An 8,669-nucleotide genomic window follows, 5' to 3' on the forward strand; every position below is an offset into this window, starting at 1 on the left:
TTGCCACTGCGAACGTTCCTTTATGGTCTTTGTGTTTGTGAGCGGGGTGTGATTTGACCCTGTTTACACAACAACTTTTCAAGTAAAAAAGGATTTTTATTTTTATTTTTTTTTGTATTTTCATCTCAGAAAAATATTTTGTTTACAAGTCAACTTTTTGAAAACGGTAGAAACACTGAAAACAATGTAGTTGGAATGCCAGGCCACTAGTTGGCGCAATTTGTTTTTGTAATGGCATTAGACACACATGCATAGAACAAAATGTGCTAGACCCTCCCATGGAGTGTTGCCACCATTTGCCTCACGCAGTGCAACACATCTCCTTCGCATAGAGTTGATCAGGTTGTTGATTGTGGCCTTTAGAATGTTGGTCCACTCCTCTTCAATGGCCGTGCCGAGTTGCTGGATATTGGCAGGAACTGGAACACGCTGTCGTACACGTCGATTCAGCGCATCCCAAACATGCTCAATGGGTGACATGTCCAGTGAGTATGCCGGCCATGCAAGAACTGGGATGTTTTCAGCTTCCAGGAATTGTGTACAGATCCTTGCATCATAGGGCCGTGCATTATCATGCTGCAACATGAGGTGATGGTCGTGGATGAATGGCACAACGATGGGCCGCAGGATCTCGTCACGGTATCTCAATACAATTACAATTACAACAATAATATGCACCTGTGTTTGTTGTCCATAAAATACGCCAGCATGCCAATTCCACGCTCCCTCAAAAATTGCAGCCCATGGTGGAGGTGGGGTTATGGTATGAGCAGGCGTATGTTATGGACAACGAACACAAGTGCATTTCACTCACCGGACATGTCACCCATTGAGTAAATAAAGCAAAACTGCAAATTTCAGAGTGGCCTTTTATTGTGGCCACCCTAAGGCACACCTGTGCTATATTCATACTGTCTAATCAGCATCTTGATATGCCACAACTGTGAGGTAGGATGGATTATCTTGGCAAAGGAAAAGTACTCACTAACACAGATTTGGACAAATCAGTCAACAATATTTGAGAGAAATTGGCCTTTTGCATACATAGAAAAAGTCTTAGATCGTTGAGTTCAGCTCATGAAAAATTGGAGCAAAAACAAAAATGTTTATATTTTTGTTCCGTTTATATTTATAATGTGGCACACGCATGGAGGGCACTTACATTTATTCAGTTTTTAATGACATTAAAGACAATTCTGATTCTACTTGGCATTTGCACTTTTAGTTTGCATGTTCTACTTCTGACATCTATGGACTGGATGAAGTGGTTAAAATGATATAATCACCAAAATGTGCATTATTCCAGGGCCTAGAAATAGCAATCAACAGCAGCTCTTCCGACTTACCTAAAATCTCAAAGCCAAACGGAAACAGGCACAATCCCTGCCTGCTTCCTGAGCATTGCTGCACAGGTTTGACTGCCTAAAAATATCATCAAGCACGCAGCACTTTCTCCATCTTCACACTAAATCGAGTGGCAGAACACAACTGGATCTGCAGCGTCGAAGCGGAGTTATATCGATAAATATTAGATGGGATACTTTTTATTGCACGGCGCTTGTTGTGTTTGTTGTTTTTGAAGTGGACTGTGTGTACTTTGTGGGAGAAAGAAGGAAATTTAGGCGGAAAACACACGTAACGGATGAAACCGACATAAATAGTACACACGCTATGAGAAGGGAAACAAAATGCTTCTCCGTCTTAGAAAACAAGTCTGGAAACCTCCTGAAGCCATCGACATCTCCAAATCTCATGAAAAAGCTTTTACAGAACAAATAAAATGCCGTGGCATCTTCTTGACTCAATCAATTTTGCAGGGGTGTTGTGGGGATAAATAAATGAGTGGATGAAACACATTTGGAGGCTGAAATGCTCTTATAGCTGCAGACTTTGCATGTTCGCCCTCTGGCCAAGCAGCAGAGGAACATGTGTCCCATTACAGAGCGGGAATGCACTGAAGACACAAACCCGTCGCTTTGGAGGAAGCAGAAAAACACACTGTTCTCGGTAATAGACGGTGTTTTAAATGCCCGACGCCAACCATCCCGTTGCTATCCATCACGCACATCTCCACTTCGTCTCTAACCGTCAGTCAGATTTCAGCCCGTGGGTGACTCTCTCAGTCTTGCGAAACTCGTCCTCGAGATTTATTGCCATGAATTCGCGAGCCAGTGTTTGTGCATGTGAGAAACTGAGAGACAGTGAGGAGGGGAAAAAAAAGTGTCTACATCTTGATTTATGATGCTACTATTGGTAATCAATATGGTTCTTTTAAGTCATTCGGTTGCTGTGATTGATACTCGGAGTGGTCAGCATATGGGCCGGGAACCCGAGCTGCGAGTCTGACCGTTCCCATATGGGAAACACTATCTGCGCTTTATCCAGTGCATTTATTGTTTGTGCTCCAGCGAATTAGCTGTAAATAAAAGAAAAGGCTGAAAAGATGAAACGTGTGGGTAAAAAATAAATAAAAACTTTCTGGATTTAAAATAAGAAAAACATCCCAAGATGAGTCCACTGAAACATCTGAAACATTTAAAAAGTGTGTCTGTTTTTAATTTGTTTCAAGTTATTTTTATTCAAACTTTTATAAAGCTACAAATTACACAGTAGTACACAGTAATACACAATACACAGTAATTACACAGTAATAAACTGCTGCTTGTTATAACGAGTGGCAATCCAGATTAAATTAAGCAGTGATCGATAATAAGAGCACATCGGGGTATTGCCACACTCCAAAATGAAAAATAACTATCAATAAGTAAATAACTGAGGTGCAATTCATAAAAACTATATTTTATCTTTCATTAAATCGGTTAGATCTAAATACTTAATACTTAATATAGTTAATAAAGTTCATCCAGAGTCAGCCGAAGGTCTGCCATTTAAGCCTTTCGTCTATATCTTATCTTTTCTAATGGTGATGTTGACAACATTTGCCTCATCTGTTGGCAGTTGGTCTAAAATTTGAGTTCCAGAACATTTTGCATTGATCAGGCTCAGCTTTATAAGTGTCTTTTATCATAAGCATGATTTTCCCAGTATAAACCCACGAGGACAAGTTTGGGATCCATCAAAATGTGTTTTCAACCATCTTTTCTAACTCTTCCCAGAATGTTCTAATTCTCCAACGTACAATGAAACAATGTTATCTGCTTTTTATTACGGTTCAGTTCTTACAATGAAGAAAGTGGTGCCGGGTTCGGTTGTTTCTTGTTTCTCTTTCATGTGCAGGTTGATTTGACAGCAGAGTGAGATGAAGATAAGGACACACGAGGCCTCTCTTTGGTTGTCTGTCAGCGGACGGAGACAAGACGCCCTCCGACAGACATACTTTACCTCCGGCGGGGGACGGAGTCGGGGGAAAGGTAGCTCTTTTGATTGAGCTTTGATTAAATGTTGTTAACAATGTAAAGAAGCTGTTTGGCCTTTTCCTAACTTAGCTGGCAAACGAGCCGAGCGACCGCGGACAAAGACAATAAAGAGCTGCCGCTGGTGCTTTTCAGAAACATCAGACAGGTCAACCCCGAGGGAAGCGCTTGGTCAATTAAACTGTCATGTTGTGGGCTCAATATTATTTTTCTGACAAGGGATTGAAGGCTGACAAAGGTTATAAATAACACTTTTGAATATATTTTCAATAAAGTGATTTTTTTTTGGGGGGGGGGGGGGGGGGGGGGTACATAACAGTAGAAAAGTTTAACATTATATTATTAACACGTCCAACACAAGTAAACAGAACACACTTTCTTGACTCTACACACACAAATGTGTATTACTGAAGCTTTTTTTTTTTCCGTGATCGTGGAGCGAGCTTCCACTGTGCCGTGTGTCTTCATCTTACCTGTGTTAACAGCCTGTGAGGCTGATCCAAACTATTACAGAGGAATGTTTCATCCGAGGTGATGAAAGACAACAACTACACTCATCTTATCAGCTCCTGGTGATCAGGACGGATACTCAAAACCCGACATGGGGGGGGGGGGAATCAGAGACCCTCACACACAAGGATCACACACACAAATAAAGCCATACATATCTGCTCGGGCCGCGCTAAAAACACACACAATATATTTGTATGAATTACTATAATCTCAGTAATGACTGAAAAACGTCTTATGGGGGCTGATGACAGTCAAAATAACCCTGCTGGGGAATAATCCGGCTCACAAAGGCTCTTTTATATTTTGCCTTAAAACCTCTTGACTTCTTGAAGAGCATTCGAAATAGGCCCAAGCACAAGTTTGGTTTTCTTCATTTGGTGTTCTGTTAATTAAATCTGCTTTACATTATTAAAATAATAAATTCAAGAGGTTAAAACATGTATGTTTTGCTTGAATCCACATTTCACAGTGGAGATGTTTCCAAGCAAGTACATTTAGTAATTGTTCACCTGATTCTTATGTTTGTAGTTTTAGTCAATATAAAGTACATACATACAGTTTCAACCTAACAAAAGTCTTTTTTTTTCTCGTTAGAACAGGTGCAGCCGGTTCAGTAGAACCACACTGTTTATTCTTATGCAATCAAAACATTGCTTGATTTAAAGTTGTGTTGATGTGCAGAATCAACTTTTAGTAATTTCACAGGCTTTAACAGAGATCGTTGCAAAATATTAATCAAAGTAAAATGTTTTCAGGACAGAAATTTTCGTGTTTTAAGCAGGAGGTGTCAGAAAAGTTAGCACGGGGAGAACTGGCTTGTGGCGGCCAAGTGTTCGTAGCGCCGTTACTTTTTGATCCTTCCACTTCGGCTCTTCCTCTAAATTTGAATCACTGGATTGTTCACCCACTAAACGTGACCTGGGATTACATCTGGAGGTTAGTTTCACCCTACCGATGATGTGTCGTTGTATTCCTGCTCTACACACTGCCACACTAGTCATTTCTGACCATAAAAATTTTCAATTCAATGTATTGTTTTCTCCAGGCCGACTCTTGATGATGCTGGTCAACTCTCTTAAAAGATCCTAAAATATTTACTTGTATAGATTATGTTGTTTTGATAAATATAATAACCTATGTCGAGATTGTGGCTTTTATTCCACGCAATTACTAAGGCAGTGTTGGTTTTGAACATGAAATACTCGAATATCAGATTTATTTGGCTCACCTTTTGGAAAAATATGAAAAAAGGCCATAAGATATCAATATCACCTTGTGAACTTTCAGGTTTTCTATACATTCATGTTTGTGCCACACTTTGAGGAAAAATACCTTGAAAAAATACTGAAGTTGCTGTTTGTTATTGTGTTGGTTAACACTTGATGCCCATAACACACCAGTTTGACTTATCCCAAATATAGTAAAAAAAAAAAAAAGAAAAATGTCAATAAAAACAACAGGAATAGCACACACTTAAAAAAAAAAAAAAAAAAAAAGCGTACATATTTCACAAGCATTGATTATTTTGGACTGAATGTGTAACAGAAAGCCATTTAAACGCACACAGACACGAGCATATCAGATCGCATGGGCTTGTATTTTATGTTCGGTGCTGCGCTGATTGCAATAGATTTCAGATGAGGATCAACACTTTGAAACTGAGTCTATGACCTGAGGGTGGAAACACAGCAGAAAAAAAAAAACTGGTTGAGAGGGAATCAAAGAAAGACAAACTCTGTACAGTGAAATTGTAAAAGAAAAATCACAGAGCTATGAAATAAAAAGGGCTTTCAATGAATCTGAATGTGCTGGTGTGCATGTTATGTCTACACGGTAATAGGAGTCATAATAAATAGCTGCGGCACATTCACAACTGCTTGTGTTTTCCTGTGTGTGCAATTTAAGAAAGATGTATTCATAACTCGTCGTTCATAATCCAATCTGTGACTGATTTAGCCGTCTGCTGCCCAGGAGCCAGGCAGGCGCTATGAGATACCCCATCCAACACTCTGCTTTCCCACACCGGGACAGCGGGACACTGGGATACCCCCGAGGGGCCTGAGCCGGACCGGAGCAGCCTGATCACCTTAGTCTAAACTGACGTGTCTGCTTAGCACACATGCACACACACTCCAGGTACTGGAGGTTTGGACGTGATACTGCGTCAGGAGGGAGACGTGCTCAGGCCTCGTGGTGTAGAATATCATCCCTGAAGGGGCTCTAGAGGTGTGCGTTTGATCTGCTGAATGTATTTTACTCTCTGTGGTCATGTGTAATTGAGCTTTGTATGTTTTGGCATATTTGCCGGCATGTAACGGAGACAAAAAAAGAGAAAGGCTCTAACAGATATTTTTACTGCATATAAATGGTACATTAGAGCAAGCTAAAAGAGACATTCACAATCACACAAAGGCACAGTGAGGAAATACTCACTGGCATTAATCCTCAGGCAGTGAATTGAAATGGCCTTTCCCTCCATGTCTGGACTATAATCATCACGATGATTTTCACCACCGTCTTTCAAACATTCTTAGCCGTTTGCCTTCTGGCTCTCTTTTGTTCCTAAAATACCAAACTTCCCTCCATTATTGGTTTCCTACAGAAATCACAACCTGAAAAGAGACCGCAGAGACGAATATTTCAAGTAATAACTCCTCCTCGACACAGAAGAGGAACGTACCCGACATAACCCAAAACTGTGGCCTGTAATCACCGAGTCTGAGGAGTTAACAACCAAAAACCAACAGAAAAACATCCTGAGTCCAGAGGTTATGGTAACTAGGGGGTATTTCTGTTCCCTGGATCTCTCGCCTCTCGCCCTCCGTAATGAATATGAGAGTCCTAATAGACCCCCAGTCTGACCTCCAATAAGTGCTCCACGCTTGGAAACATGAATTGCCGCCTTCAAAGAGCGACAACTTCCTGAACGGTGCCCTTTCACTGAACGTGTGAAACACACACACACACACACACACACACACACACACACACACACACACACACACACACACACACACACACACACACACACACACACACACACACACACACACACACACACACACACACACACACACACACACACACACACACACACACACACCAAACCAATGCAGCAGGGGTGACTGCCCCCTCGAGCGGTGAGGAGAAGCAGGGGATTCCAGGCACACACACACATTTCAACAGTCACAATTATTCATAATTGCAGGGAAACAGTGTGTGTGTGTGTGTGTGTGTGTGTGTGTGTGTGTGTGTGTGTGTGTGTGTGTGTGTGTGTGTGTGTGTGTGTGTGTGTGTGTGTGCATCGCTGAGAGTAGGAAAAGTTGAGAAACCCACAAAATGACAAACTCAATAAGCGACTTTAAAGATTTTTGCCAGACAAGCTTGAAAACACAAGTGAAGGGTGAAGGAGTTCATACCGAGGTCCTTATCTAATGCACATTTTACGATTCATTTTTAAATGATCATTAACTATTTGCTACCTGCCATAAAGCTCCATAAGATCAGCCCCCTTATTCAGGTTCGGCGTTCATAACCAAACGTCTGAAAAAGACGCGACGCCCGCCGTCCTGCGCCTGACGCATCGCATCAATAATTTGGTTTGAATGTGTACTTTCACAGGCTTCCTCACACAGGACACAATCAGCTGCAATTAATCTGATCAATGGAATGTTAAACGGCGTACAGGATATGCTGCGGCAAGACTAAGTGCCCTCGAGCCCCATCGAGGATATTCAACGTGATGGAGAAAAACCATGTCCCCTTCTCCTCGGGGGGCGAAATCTCTCCCATGTTAGATAAATTAGTCTGGGTTAGTACCTGGACTTCCTATAGTCAACTGGCAACCTTTTGATCTCTAACTACGGCAAAATGGATCCAAGCTGATGAATTTGTACGCCCCGGTTATGATTGATTATGTGGGCGCTCGGGACGGAAAGGCCTGCCAAAGTTTATTTTGAGGCTTTTTTTTTTTTTTTTTTTTTGGGTGCTTCAATGAAAGTTGGTGTCTTTATATTTTGAGACAAACAGAACAACATTACAGGAAATTCAATTTAATGACTCGGATTAGAAGCTGCAGACCGGAGAAGAATGTTGCATTTTGTGTGTTTGTGTGTGTGTGTGTGTGTACCATGCACGAGGATGAGGATGCGAGTGTGTGTCAGCAGACGTTTCAGGAGTGGCATCGCGCTGGACAAACGGCAGATCGGAAGGTGAATGATGACTCTAATGAATGAGGCTGTAATGATCCCGTCTGCAGCTGCTGGTTCACAGAGCCAAGCTGGAGGCCATCTCACACACAAACACACACACACACACACACACTGAATAAAACAGAAACACATGGTCAGTGTGTGCAGACGTGTGTGTGTGTGTGTGTGTGTGTGTGTGTGTGTGTGTGTGTGTGTGTGTGTGTGTGTGTGTGTGTGTGTGTGTGTGTGTGTGTGTGTGTGTGTTGCCGTGTAGAAACACACAAAGGAGCATAAAATTACTTCACACTCACATCTCTCTCACTCCCCCGTTGCTTTTTTCTTTTCAGGCTTTTGCACACTGAGCAGAAGTAAGTGTGTTTATTTCATAAACAGTTTAAGAGGAAAATTACCCTTTGACGACCCAACATGAAGAATATAGAAACAATCTGTAACTTTTTGGACATAGAACCAAAACAAAACAAGCTTTCGTAACAAATTCAAGTGAACTAAGGGTTTTGTCTCCGTACATACATTCAACACGGGTTGAAGAATGTAAACACATTCTTCACTGTAGCGATACTAAGAAAGTGAT

The sequence above is a fragment of the Lipophrys pholis genome (genome assembly GCF_963383615.2).
Source record: "Lipophrys pholis genome assembly, chromosome: 5".
Lineage (NCBI taxonomy): Eukaryota > Metazoa > Chordata > Actinopteri > Blenniiformes > Blenniidae > Lipophrys > Lipophrys pholis.